Source organism: Bos indicus, chromosome 1 (assembly GCF_029378745.1).
Source record: "Bos indicus isolate NIAB-ARS_2022 breed Sahiwal x Tharparkar chromosome 1, NIAB-ARS_B.indTharparkar_mat_pri_1.0, whole genome shotgun sequence".
Classification (NCBI taxonomy): Eukaryota; Metazoa; Chordata; class Mammalia; order Artiodactyla; family Bovidae; genus Bos; species Bos indicus.
In genome coordinates, this window is record NC_091760.1 from 10,589,851 (window position 1) to 10,604,164 (window position 14,314).

Here is a 14,314-nt window from a genome sequence, read left to right on the forward strand (position 1 = left end):
AGGAAATGGCAACCTGCTCCAGTAATCTTGCCTGGGAAATTTCATAGACAGAGGAGCCTGGTGGGCTACAGTCCATAGTGTCACAAAGAGCCGGATATGACTGAGCAACTAACAACAATATCTCATGCAAAAATTTACACTTGCCCTGATTAGACATTTTTTTAAATTGTTAATCAGCAATTCTGTCAATATGTCAGTGCTTATAAAACATATAAGAATGAAAAGGGCAAAAACTTATCTCTGATGGTATTGTACATAACCTACATTTTGTAACAATTGCCAGACTGAAAGTATTTTCAGTGCTAGCAAATAAATGCCAGATGGCATGCTGAATACAAAGTCATTGATCATAGCAAGGATCAGCTGAGGTCTATCAGTTCTAAAATGAGTTTCCTTTTATTCAGCTTGTTGGTTTTAAACAACTTAAGCTTATTATACATTTGCTCTGTGTTCATGGTAAAATTGTTTTTGTCTCATTACCTTTCACTGGGAACAATGGTTCCAGTTCTGGTCCACACAGAGAGCACACTCCACTCTCTGCCTCCCACTGAATGCAGCTCTAGAACTTGGATATAATGTAGGGAAAAGGTATTTCAGGTAGATGAAGAACCATAGCATATGAAGATTAAGGAACAAAACCAAAGTTCAAAGTGATACCAAACTAGCTATGAGTTTACCAGGTTGTTCCCCCGCTCCCCTCATTTAGTCTGGCTTCCCTGGTGGCTTAGCAGTAAAGAATCCACCTGCCAATGCAGGGGACACAGATTTGTCCCCTGGGTCAGGAAGATCCCCTGGAGAAGGAAATGGTAACCCACTCCAATATTCTTGCCTGGGAAATCCCATAGACAGAGGGGCCTGGAGGGCTACCGTCTATGGGGTTGCAAAGAGTCGGACACGACTGAACAACTAAAGAACAGCAACAAACATAGCCCAGAGTACATAAGTAGGCTGCAAGACATGAACAGAGAGAGATACAAGGAATCTCTCTAGTTCTAGAGAAAGAAGCTAGGTCTCTTTATGGTCACAGACGGTGGTGGAAGTCTCCCAGTGTTTTTCTTTGTTCTCTTGAGCAGTTTCTAAGTGATCTTCTGGTTGCTGGAGCAATGGCAGCAATAGGACCTGACAGGAGCCTGCAAGTCTAAGAATAGAAGGCTTCCTTCCTGATCAGAATGATGTAATACCAGAAGGATAGAGTGAATCCCCATTGCTTTTTTTTTTCTTTCCCTTTCTACTGTTCAACCCTGGAAATGAGCCCATTTGTGTAAGTATGCAAAAAAGCAGAGTAAATAAAGTCCATCTTTCTGACCAGAAGACGGCAAAATATGGCCCCAGGGAACCAGATAGTACTAGGGAGACCATCAAGATAGAAGAACTCAAGGACATGACCCCTAAAGTTGCCTGTGAACCCCTGGGCTCATCTCAGATTGCACATGAATGGAGCTGATCCTAAACAGTACACCACTGACCTTAAGAATCGAATACAGGATATACAGCCACCCAAGACCTAGATTGATAGTTGAGTGGTGTCCACATGGGACAGGTCCAGACATCCCCACAGAGGCTTTGGAAATGAAATTCGCATTGAAACCACAGCCCACAGAAGGCATAAAAATCAAAAGGAGAGATTAAAATTTTGATATTTGGCTTTTATAAGTAGCAATAAAAAAAAAAAACTAATTTTCTTTGTTGAAACTAACCTCCAAAGGGAAGAATAACAATATGTGTACATTGATTTACATGGATGGTTAAGTGAAATTATTTACGTTTTCTTTTTCTTCATTTTTCATTATGAGTCATGTCAGTGAATTACAGACAATAGCTTGGAAGCTTATATTTACTCTATTCTAATTTTAAACCAATCTGGAACTTGACAGTCTGTGGCATTTTTATGTGTAAACACCTCAACTAGGAAATGAGATCTTTAAGGAAATGGCCCACACAAATGGCACCAAAAAGCCACTGCAGTGATGGTAGAAATATTAATTTAACTTGCAGGAAGGAGAGTGTGCCCTGTAGGTGACAGAGAATAAAGACAAAGTTAGGAGCAACAGAAAACTTGTAGATAATTAAATATTGTGATGAAAATTACTAAAATAATTAATCTTAACTTAGATTTACTAAGACAAATATATTGTCTCTTGAAATGTGGAAGAGAATTTGGAAAGGGAAAGGAATGTAATATTACATTTGAGACCCTTTAATCACTGGCAGGCTTTTCCAACTATGTTTATACATTTTTAAAAATTCATTGAGGTTTTTAAAAGAATGATCCTGGTTTTTTTCTTCTAATCTAAATATTTATGAGAAGGGAGAGCTTAGTCAGAATGCAAGACCCCAAAATTCACTCCTTTCTGGGTGCAGACAGGAAGTCGTTCACAAGGGAAAAGAGCTTACCCTGAAACGATTAATCCAAAGCCAGTAAAATCTGTTCTGCTTTTCAGATTATGTTATTAAGAAGACTAACCTCCCAGGTGTTTCAATTAATCGATGATCTGATTTAAAGATCTGCCGAATCTTGTAGTTTTTTTTCTTCCTGCACTGCATCATTTATTTCAAATACCGCTTTTAAGCCTACATTAGCATACAAGAAACAAAAACATTTATTCATTTCTTAAATCACATTCAAACTTTTAAATATCTTGCGATTATAAGTATCAGACATTAGTTATGTTTGATCACTGGAAAGTAGAGATTTCACAGCATTTAAATTAGTTTAAATTAGGGGTTTCGAAACTTTGTACGCATTATAATCACCCAGGAGTGCTTGCCAAAAATCCATTTTCTCAGAATGTAATCTATAAATTCAGGTACAGTTGGTCCAAATAGGGGCAGTAAACATATTTTTTTTAACCACCTCCCACTAGGAAATTCTAGAACAAATGGCCCACGGACCACACTAGTCTAAATAAACCATGCCCCCCCAAATTTTCCCTTTTTGAACTCTTATTATTCTATTTTCGCGTGTGCTAAGTTGCTTCAGTCATGTCCAACACTTTGCAACCCTATGGACTGTAGCCCACCAGGCTCCTCTGTCCATGAGATTCTCCAGGCAAGAATACTGGAGTGGGTTGCCATGACCTTCTCCAGGGAATTTTTCTGACCCACTGATCGAACCCGCCTCTGCTATGTCTCCTGCATTGGCAGGCGGGTTCTTTACTGCTAGTGCCACCTGGAAAGCCTCACCTATTATCCTGTTTAGTAATCAAATTAAGAGATATAACTGTAATTTCATAAACTATAAATTTTTCACACATGCATAGACATATAAAGGGTTATTTCATGTGACTGTGGTGAATATATTCAGGAGTCTTAAAGTCCTATAAAATTTATGTTTGATCAAAGTAATTGAATATGGGGGGAGATCAATGAGTTCTCAGTGAGCCATGGACAGTCAAATTACAAAGCTTTTAGCATAACCAAAAATAGAGTGGTAAAAGGATGAGACCATTAGAATCTGTCCCGTAAGTGGCTACAGAAAATAAATTAGTTAATACTTAGGAACCATTTTAGAACAATAGCTGGTGCTCAGTAGTTACTGCATGTGTGCATGCGAGCTCAGTCACTAAATTGCGTCTGACTCTTTGCGACCCTATGTAACCCACCAGGCTCCTCTGGCCATGGGATTTTCCAGGCAAGAATACTGGAGTGGGTTGCCATGCCCTCCTCCAGGGGAATCTTCCCCACCCAGGGATTAAACTGGCATCTCCTGCTAGGGGGGCAGTTTCTTTTCCACTGAGCCAAAGGGAAGCCCCAGTAGTTATCGGCTACCATCTACTCTTCTCCAGTGTGTGCTTCCATCACATCAGTTATCTCATATGTGATAGGCAAATCAGGCATGGTATTAGTGCAACAGGGAAGCTCTGTTGGTTGACACATGATTTTTTCATTGGCAGAGGGAGTCCAAAAAAAGTCAGAATAGAATTACAGTCTTCAGCCGGAAAGGATAAGACCCTTAGTTTAGATGCTGCACAGGCTGGGTCCTTTCTGTGCTATTTTAAGAAAAATAAAAATGAGTGCTCACACTTGAGGCTCCTTAACCCCCAAAGTTGCACCCTCAGCCTTACTCAGCTTTTGACACCTGCAGGTTCCCCTACCATCTGCCTTGTCTTCACACTGGGAAGCTGGTATTTCCACCAGATTGTGTTTGTGCCTTTTTAATATCCTCTGAGGCAGCCTCAGGCCACAATGAGCTTCCTCCTGGAGCTGAACAAGTTATTTTCTGAGTACTCATCCATAATTGTTGCTGGACTACTCTACACACAGTAGAATCTATTGTGATGTTAATGAAGCTTTCTCCTCTGGACTCTTATCTTGCAGGGCCCCTACGTTGTATCTAAGAGGTGCACTCACATGGTCCTGCATGTTTGTAACACAAAGTATGATATTTTGACTGCCTCTTTTAAAACCACAATCTCTTTCCCCTTCAGTTTCTTCACCATCAGGGACTTTGGAATAGCTGTACCATTTGGGGGTTCCAGATTGGAGACATGGAACTGAGGATGCATTTAGTCTAAGTTTAGTGTATATTTTAGGTGATTCCTAGTCATGTCCATGTGTAGCTAAATTAATGCAAGCCAATGTCTTTCTCTCACTTATTTCTCTAAGCAGAATACCCTCTAGGTCCATCCATGTTGTTGCAAATGGCAGAATTCATTTTTATGGCTGAGTAATATTCCAGGATTTATAGTAGAGAAACGATTTTGGTGTTTAAACTACTTTTTATGCAATTTTTAAAGTGTAGTTTATCTTATTCTCTAAGTATTCAAACTCAAGAGCATTCACATCTCTGTAAAGTAAAAAAATATAGATAGAATTTTGTGTTTTAATTATAAATGTATTCTTTAAATTTATTTAAATAATGTTAAACAATTTTAATAAAATTATCTTTCTGATATTATCATTAATCAGTGTGTCCTAAGCATCACCAGCGTAACTCAAAATGTCTACTCACCAAAACTGTCATTAGAGAAGGACCACGGGCTTCCCTGGTGGCTCAGATGGTAAAGAATCCACCTGCAATGTGGGGAACCTGGGTTCGATCCCTGGCTTGGGAAGATTCCCTGGAAAAGGGAACGGCTTTCCAGTATTCTGGCCTGGAGAATTCCATGGACAGAGGAGCCTGGCAGGCTACAGTCCAGGGAATCACAAAGAGTCAGACATGGCTGAGCAACTTTCACTTTGATGAGTTTATAAAATTTAGTTTTGTAAGTCAGGAAAGAGATTTATAAACATGGCATTCTTACGATAGACATTTTGCTAATAAATCCTAAATAAGTCTTGATTTATAAATTCTTTTATTGCCGTTAGGATTCAAGTGACTGATTTATGAGTCCGTATGCTAAAATCTACTGTTTGATCAGGCACAAATCTTATTTCTGTTTTGACATGTAATTCATAAATCCTGGTCAGTGTAGGTTTTTAGTTTTCTAAGTGCTCTGCATTTAGCAGTGGGTCTTGTAAGTATATATTTTTGGATGTCAATTAATGATTGATAATTTGTACATAACTCAGTTAAAAACTGCAGCTAAGGAGAACTTTGTTTGAACTCTAGCCGATGCATTGGTAGACGTGAGCGCTACACCTATTGGTGATTTCAAACTTTAAGAACAGTAAAAAGTTTTCCTCTGGTTTCTTGGACTAAAAGCAGCCTCTGAAGGAGGAATCACTCTTTTCTCAATTTGAAGCAACATCAAGTGTATAAAAAGTGTACTCCCTGGCCAGATCAAGAGGGCATCTCCCAAGCTGGTTCTGTGAACATCAGGAACTTTCAAACATGATACAGGGACCTCTGCTGGCCGGGAGACTATACCAGCTGTGGGAGAACAGAAGCAGTGGACGGCAGCTTGACTAGCTGCTTTCATCAAGAAAGAGCAGAGGGAACAGAAATAGTTCAGAAGTCGAGCAAAGGGAACTTAATGCGGTTCTTAAGACACCCTGGGTGGGGGTGGGGTCTTCCCTGGTGGCCCAGTGGTAAAGAATCCACCTGCCAATGCAGGGAACATAGGTTCAATCCCTGGCCGGGGAAGACCCCCCACCATACTCTCTGCAACTAATCCTGTGCGCCATAGCTATTGTGCCTGTGTGCTAGAGCCCCGGGAACCCCGGGAACCGCAACCAAGTGCTACAGCCTGCACTCCGCAACAAGAGACGTCACCGCAATGGGAAGCCCACGTACCACAGGGAGGGGTAGCCCCCGCTCCCCGCAGGTGGAGAAAGCCTGTGCCCAGCAACGAAGACCCAGTGCAACCAAATACATACATAAGTAAATAATTTTTTTTTTAAAGGAAAAAGACATCCTGGGAACCAACAAATGAGCTGGTTATAAATCTAATGCAGAGTGAAGCAAGTCAGAAAGAGAAAAACAAATATCGCGTATTAACACATACATGTGGAATCTGAAAAAAATGCCATGGACCACGATCTTATTTAGAAGGCAGAAACAGAGACACGGACTTAGAGAGACAAATGTATGGATACCAAGGTGGAAAGGGGTTGATAATGGGATGAATGGGGAGCCTGGGGTTGACATATATACACTACTGATACTGTATATAAAAAAGGTTTCAGATAGATAACTAGTGAGAAGTGACTGTATAGCGCAGGGAACTCTATTCAGTGCTCTGTGGTGACCTAAATGGGAAGGCAATACAAAAAGAGAGAATATATGTATCTGTAAAGTTGATTCACTTTGCTGTACAGTAGAAACTAACACAACATTGTAAAGCAATTCTACTCCAATAAAAGTTTTAAAAATATGTATTAATGCTTCTCTTTTTAATAAAAGTTTAATCTGTCTTGAAAAAAAGAAGAGTAAAATATTGTAATTGCAATGATTATTGACGGTTGCTGCCAGCTTGGGACTGGGTACATCAAAACCCACTAGCTGTCTTCTAATATTCAATCTGTCTTTTGCTATAAAAATAAAAATTATTATTTAATTTTCATGGAGCACCATGTCTGCCCAAGATAAACGCTACGTTTGGCAGCCTGCCTTGCAGCTGTGTGACCACGTGACTAACACAGCTCATGGTGTGTGAGCACAGGCTAGAAGCATGACCTCAGTACATATGCTCTGGCTGCGATGCATAAGTAGCTTAGTTCCAGAGGGGGAAGGAAGGAGTGTGACCTTTGACATGAGGGTACCATCCTTTGATCTCTGATCAACTTATACCATGACAGATAGATGAGGGAGAAAAGAACTTCTCATATTTAAGATGTCAGTTTAAATCTCTGTTATAGCAGACAAACGTTCTTTCATTTTTCAACAAATTTTATTAAATGTGTTCCTTGGCAGGAACTCTGCTAGTTGCTGTGGAAACAGAGGTAAACGTGATTCAGTTCTTGCCTTTGTTAAATGCATTCTTAAGTAGTCATTTGTTTCTTAACGCTTGAATACATAAGAATTGTTTTTAATTTTGTTTTCTGTTTGCAGCTAGTATATAAATATAATTGGTATTGTGTATACATCCTTGTGCAATCTTGCTAATTCACTTAGTACTCCTATTAATTATTTCATAAATTAGTTAGGATTTTCTGGGTAAAACAACGTCATCTTCTAATAGAGTTATACTTCTTCCTTTCTGATCTGTGTGCCTTTTATTTCTTTTTCTTACTTTATTTCCCTGTAAATATTGAATATGAGTAATTAAAGTAGACATCTTTCTTCATTCTGGAACTTAGGAGTAAAAATATTCCATTAAGTTATCATAAACATGATTTTTTTGGTTGACACTCTTTGTCAGAATGATAAAGTCTGCACTGTTCCTAATCATTGGGGATTGAATTTCATCAAACACCCTTTTTTTAACATCTATTAAAATGATCGTATGTTTAATTCTCTTGTAACATGAATTATATTGACTGATTTTCCAATTTTATGCTACCGTTGAAGTCCTGGAAGAATTCATATTTAGTAAATGATGTTTTAATTTATAAAATATATTTCTGAATTTAATTTGGTAAGATTTTATTATGGATTTTTACATTTATGTTTGTGAGGGATCTTGGTCTATAATTTTACTTCCTTGTAAATGTTTTCAATTTTGTTCTCAGTTACACGAACTTCATACAACAGCCAATGAAGTGCTTTTTTTCCCTCTCTTTTCTGAAAGAAAATGTGAAATTGATTTATTTCTTCCTTAAATGCTGGTTGGAATTCATCAATGAAGTCTTCTGGGTTTGGAGTCCTTTTGAGGGAAATATTTTTGATAATGATTTCAATTTTAAATAGGTATGAAACTATTTAGATTTTCTATTCCCACTTCTATATTTTTCAAAAAATTTTTTCATTCCACCTATGTCTTCAAACTTAATTTTACCAAGTTCGCAACATTCCCTTATTATTCTTTAATATCTTAGGATCTATAGTGATAAATCCTCTCTTATTCGCAATATTGCTTATTTGTATTCTTGTTCATTCATCCTCTCTTTTTTAATGTTTACCTTATCTAGAGGTTTCTTGATTTTATAAATAGTTTCAAAGAAGCAACTTTGGGCTTTGTTGATGTTATCTATTGTTTGTTTTCTAAGTCACTGATACCTATCTGTTCTTTGTTATTTCCTCCTATTTATTTTATATTTGCACTATTCTTCTTTTCCTCTTCTTAAAATAGGAGCTTAGATCATTTAACGTCAGCTCTTCTCTAATATAATCATTTAAAGGTGTAAGTTTTCCTGTAAGCCGTGTATATAGTTACATCCCACAAATACTGCTATGAACTTTTATAATCATTCATGTGAAAATCTGTTCTGATTTCCTTTAAGATTCCTTTTTTGATTCATCATTTCATTTATTTAGAAGTATGTTTCTTAAATTTCAACTATTTGGAGTTTTACTCAGTATCTTATTATTATTGATTTCTAATTTAGTTCTGTTTTGGTAGAAGAACACGCTCCAGAATATTTCAAATTTTGGGCTGTAATGAGATTTGTGTTTGGCCTAACATATGGCCTGTTTGGTGAATATATGGGTGCACTTGAAAAGAATGTGCCTTCTGTGTTCCTTAGGTGTACTGTTCGATATACGTCAGGTGGACGAGGTGGTTGACAGTGTTGTTCAGATGGTCTTTATCCTGACTTTATATGTAGTTGCTATATTAATTGCCAAGAGAGGTTGTTAAAATTCCAACCATAACTGTGGATTTGTTACTTCATCTCTTTAATTCTACCAATTTTTGTCTCGTGGATTTTGAAACTCTTTTTGTTCCTAAGTACAAACGCATTTGTGAATGTTAAGTCTTCCTGTTGAATGACCTTTAACATTATGGAAATAACTTACGTATTTTCTTTACATCCTTTCAGTGAGTCTTTGAATTCGGAATGCATCTACCTGAATTTTTGTACTTAAAGTATCTCCCATGTAGACAGCATATATTTCATGCCTTTTAAGCTCTTCTAACCGTCCCTGCCTTTTTATTGGAGTGTTTACTCTCCATTTGACTTTAAGTATTGATGTGGTTGAATTTAGGTTTATCAGCTTTCTCTTTGTTTTATTTTTGTCTGTGTTCCTCTATCCTCTTCTCCTTCATTTTGAATTAATTGAAATTATTTTTAGAATTCGATTACATTGTTCTCTCTTTTTATTATTATTTTAGTGGTGTTCTAAAGATTACAATGTACATCTTTGATTTTCAGTCTGCTGGGAGTTAATGTCATTAAATATAATAACTTTGCAATATTTTAGGGTTTTTTTTTAAGTGGAATCTTACAAGTTTTTTACTGTCTATAATTTGTGCTATAGATTTCATGTTTGTTATATAAGATGCAGTGCATGCATCATTTCACTTTAAAAGATCATAAATAGTTTAGAGAAGTTAAAATCTGAATTTTTACCTGGAATCATTTCCCTTTGACTTAATGAACTTCCTTTAGCTTTTCTTTTAAGGAAGGTCTGCTGGATAATTATCTTTGTTTTATTCATTTGAAAATGCCTTTATTCCACCTTTATCCCTCAAAGGTATTTTTGCTACAGAGAGAATTCTGGGTTGACAATTTGTTTTCATTTGGCACTTTAAAGATGCTATATCATTGTATCCTGGCCTCCAGACTTTCTGCTGAGATGTCACCGGTAACTTGTATTTTGTTTCTGTGTATATAGTATGCTTTTCTCCTCTGGATGCTTTTAAGATTGTTTTTCACCTTTCTAAGGTGGATTTTTTTTTTCTAGCTATCCTATGTAGAATTCCCTGAATTTTTTTAATCTGTAAAATTTTGCCCATTCTCTCTTCAGATGTTGGGTTTACTCAGTTCTGTCTCTCATTTTCTAAAACTCTGTCTATATAGACCTTTTGATATAGCCTTGCAGATCACTGAGAATCTATTTTTTCCCTGACTTTCTTTTTCTCAATTCCCCACACTGTATAGTTTTGACCGAGTTATCTTAAAGTCACTGACTTTTCTTTCACTTGCAATACGCTATTAAGCTCATCCAGTGAATTTTTTGTTTTGGATATTGTAGTTTTCTGTTTGTTTCTAGAATTTCTATTTGGTTCTTTTTTTTTAATAAAAAAATCTCTCTCTGCTGAGATTTTCTGTTTATTCATTCATTACAAATATATTTTCCTTTGTATCCTCCTTGGTCATAGTTAACATTAAAATCCTTGTTAGCTGATTCTACCATCTGGGTCATCTGAGGATTAATGTCTTTGATTGTCTTTCTTCTTGACTTATGTACCTAGTAATCTGAGGTGTATCTGGAACATTGTGAAAAATACATGGTGGAAATTGGATTCTGTTATTCCCTTGTGTGGATTTCTGTTTGTTTGTTTTGTTTATTTGTTTTATCAGATAGTTAACGTGGCAAGACTTAAGTCCCAGTTTTTGTCACCAATGCACTGGGTAGCCGCTACCATCTCTGCTCAGTTCTTTTAGCGGTGGCTGGACTGCTGTTAGTTTGAACCATGCGTGTGTGATTCAGATACGATCCTGAGATTTTTCTCACAACTTATGTGCAAAATTGAATGTCTTTGTTACCCGCATAGTTTCTCCTTTCCCTGATTTCTCCCTCACTTTCCATCTACTTTGATCGTACTAAACTCTGTCTTCTGGTTCTTCAAATCGGTACACTACAAGGGTTTCTATCTAAAAATTAGCTCCTTTGCTTAATCTGATTGGGGCATGCCCTTGAACAAAAGATCTTATCCTCAGGAAACACCCAACCCCATTTCCTTCTTGCAAGTTTTGACTGTCTTCCAACTTATGCCTGTGTTTAGTTTCTCTCTAATGACTTCAGGAAGTTGCTTTTTATATTCTGTTAAGCATTCATAGCTGTTATCTGTGGTAAGGTTGGACCCATAGGAAATACTCCAGTTGACCGTTCTACTGGAAGTAGAAACTCTCCACTCCCTGGTTGTTGACTTTGAGGAGCTCATATTCTAGTGTCTTAAGCAGAAAGGCTAAGAGCATCTGGAGAGAGTCTAAGAAAATGTCTTTAAAGAAATGATTTTCTTAAAACACGGAGGAGATACCTTCTTAAAGTGGCATTGCATATCAACCTTGTTTTCTCACTTACTTTTATATTAAATCAGAAAGAAGGAGATACGCTCTTATGAGAGGAGGAAAAAAAAAAGATGTGGATCCCAGACATAATAAAATGCTATTTATGAATGCATCAAAGATTCTGATAATACAGCATTGAATGCAAATGTCTATTTCCTCCAGAAGCCTCACAAAGCAATGACAGTAAAGAAATTAGGAAGGAAAAAAAAACCTCACAAGGACAAAAAGAAGACAGCAGACAACAAAGTAACATTTTTGAAATCTGGGGAATTGTCTAACCACTGATAACTGCTTAGACTAGAGAAAGCAATGACCTGAATCTGTTGAGGCAGAAAGCCAAAAGCCAGTCATTTCCACACAAAACTACAGAAATCCTCAGGGATTGGAAACAACTAGTGCTTGAAAAGCAGGTGTGCAAAAGAGAGAGAGAGACACAAAACTGGGGAGTAGACTGAATATCTTTAAAAGAGAAGGTTGATCCCCATATCCCCTCTCCACCCCTGCTTCAACAGGAGAAAACCTGGGGTCAGTTTTTGGAGAGGTTTCATCTGCAGCCTCTGGGTTTGGAGACAGCCAGTATAGTTGAGATTGGAGGATGAGTTACTGTGCTGCAACAGAAGGATTATGGGAAAATCTTCCCACTGCAGAGATCTGTTCTTCACCTGGCTCCTGAAAAGCATACTACCAGGTCTGCATACTTGAGGTTAGAGATTTGTAAACTGTCTTCTTCTTCTTCAAAAAAAGTGATACCAAAATAAAAACCTCTTGTAAGAATTTTTAACCGGAGGGTCTATGAACATGAATGAGAACAGTAATTTATTTTTGGTTTCCCCAACCTCTGAGAGTTAGCATTTCTGTCATTTCTGAGTGTGGCCAAGAAACCCTTGGAGTATTAGCAGAACCTGTGACTTCATCACAAACAGGAATCACAGTTATTTTCTTATCACATAACTCACTGCATATATCTTGAAAGAGTATTTACACCCATCATTATTTCAACAGTTATTAGACATAACTCTAAAGCTTTTTGCGTGATGCATTAATAAAGAAGCACATAGTACTATATCAAGTACATACCATTTTATCTGATGAACTCTCCCTAGACCTTTTCCTGTACTCCTCCCTTAACTAATTAACTGTGTTCACCCATTCCAATTCTCTCCAACATCACTTCCCAAATCCAGATACCATGTAAGGTCCCCAAGCTTTATGCTCCTACACATTGTATTTTTACCTCACAATATTTACAATGAACCCGAGCTTACGATTACTTTTTTTTTTCTTTTTTGTAATTTTGCCACGTTGGGTGTTAGTTGCAGCATGTGGGATCTTCATTGCACCCTCTGGGATCTTTGCTTGCATCATGTGGAATCTAGTTCCCTACCCAGGAAACTAACCCAGGCCCCCTGCCTTGGGAGTGCAGAGTCTTAACCATTAGACCCTCAGGGAAGTCCCTGCTCTTACAAATTCTTGGCTCTTTTGCTTGACTTCATGAGTGCAGTGTCTCTGTCTGGGTCTAGTACATAATAGGTGCTCAGCAGAATGAGGAAGCACATTTAAGTAGCATCCAGAAATCTGGGAATAAGTCTGTAGAATACAGAAATTATGTGGTGTGGGGAAAATGCAGAAATAAAGATCAAGGCGCAGATGAAAATAGAACCAGTTCAAGGCCTGCAATTTAGTGGTGCCCTGGTGACATCAAGAAGAAGCTCCATTTCCATTCTGGTGTCTCAGGGCTGCTAGTGTTATAAAAATAGTGGCAAAAAATCAAAGGGAAAAAGTTATCATTTTCTTTCTACCTAAGTATTGAATTTTAAAAGCAAAGCTTCAGGCCCTTTCTAGTCACATTAGAGTGACTCCTGCCATGCTTTTCTGAAATGAGAATCTCTGAAGTATGGAGAAAATGGTGCTTAAAATGTACTAAGGTGACTTACACTTCCCAAAAAAAGTCTTAAGTTCCTGTCATACCCAATTTCGAAATGTTATAATTTGACATTCCCTCCTTTTGATAATGTACATAATTTCTTAATTCACAAAGACTATACATATACCCATTTATTAAAAGCATAATAGCCAAGCAGGGCTTAACACCCACAGTGCTTTCAAGAATATATCACTTCTGCCTTTTTCTTCATGTTTCTCTGGTAATTGAAGTCTTGTGTGGCAAAGGAGATATACCAACCCACCAGTGGTCTATTGGATAAGCAAGTTACAAACAAGTTCCTCAGTGAAGGTGCCTCAGAGTTCACTTGACTCTTAAGCCTGATGGAGAAACTGAGGCAGCCCTTGGAGGGCAGGATCTGAGAGTGGCTACTGACTCACCATGGCAGCACATGCAGAGAAAAGAACCCTCACAACACAGCCACTGCAGACAAAACAAATGAAATTATTAGCATCTCCTGGATTTTAGAGATGGCTGTAACCAAACCTAGTTGGAAACTCACTGACCTCACTCCACAGCCATCAAGCGAGGTACTGTAGAAGTTTCATGAGTCTGTTCCCTCTCCATCCAAATGAATAGAAGAAACAAAACTTCAACAGAACTGATCTTTATTAGAGCAAAATTATTCTGACCTGAAATGCCTCCTTTCCTCTCATAGCTTCCCTCCTCCCTCTTTTTGTCCCCACTCAGCAAAGAGCCCCTTTCAACTGTCTTATTCTTTTATCCAGCAGAGACAGTGCCTCTGGGCCAGGCTGTCTCTGGGCTCCCCTGCTCTGACAGGCGCTACACCTCAGCAGTTGCATTGTCAGCAGACAAACTTCCCACAATTTATTGGGCAACAAAAAAGGAATGGATGAAAGTAATAAAAGTTACAGG

General features: G+C 37.8%; 1 protein-coding gene and 1 long non-coding RNA gene across 2 annotated transcripts in view; both read left to right on the plus strand.

Moving 5' to 3' along the window:
- Nucleotides 1-14,314, plus strand: part of CYYR1 (cysteine and tyrosine rich 1) — a 117,666-nt gene that overhangs the window by 31,338 nt on the left and 72,014 nt on the right. The window lies entirely within an intron of this gene.
- The window catches only part of LOC139182193 (uncharacterized), a 29,039-nt gene continuing 24,221 nt past the window's right edge, over nucleotides 9,497-14,314 (plus strand). Inside the window, exon 1 of the long non-coding RNA XR_011565798.1 lies at nucleotides 9,497-14,313. This is a non-coding gene — a long non-coding RNA (uncharacterized lncRNA). The remainder of the gene's footprint in view (nucleotide 14,314) is intronic.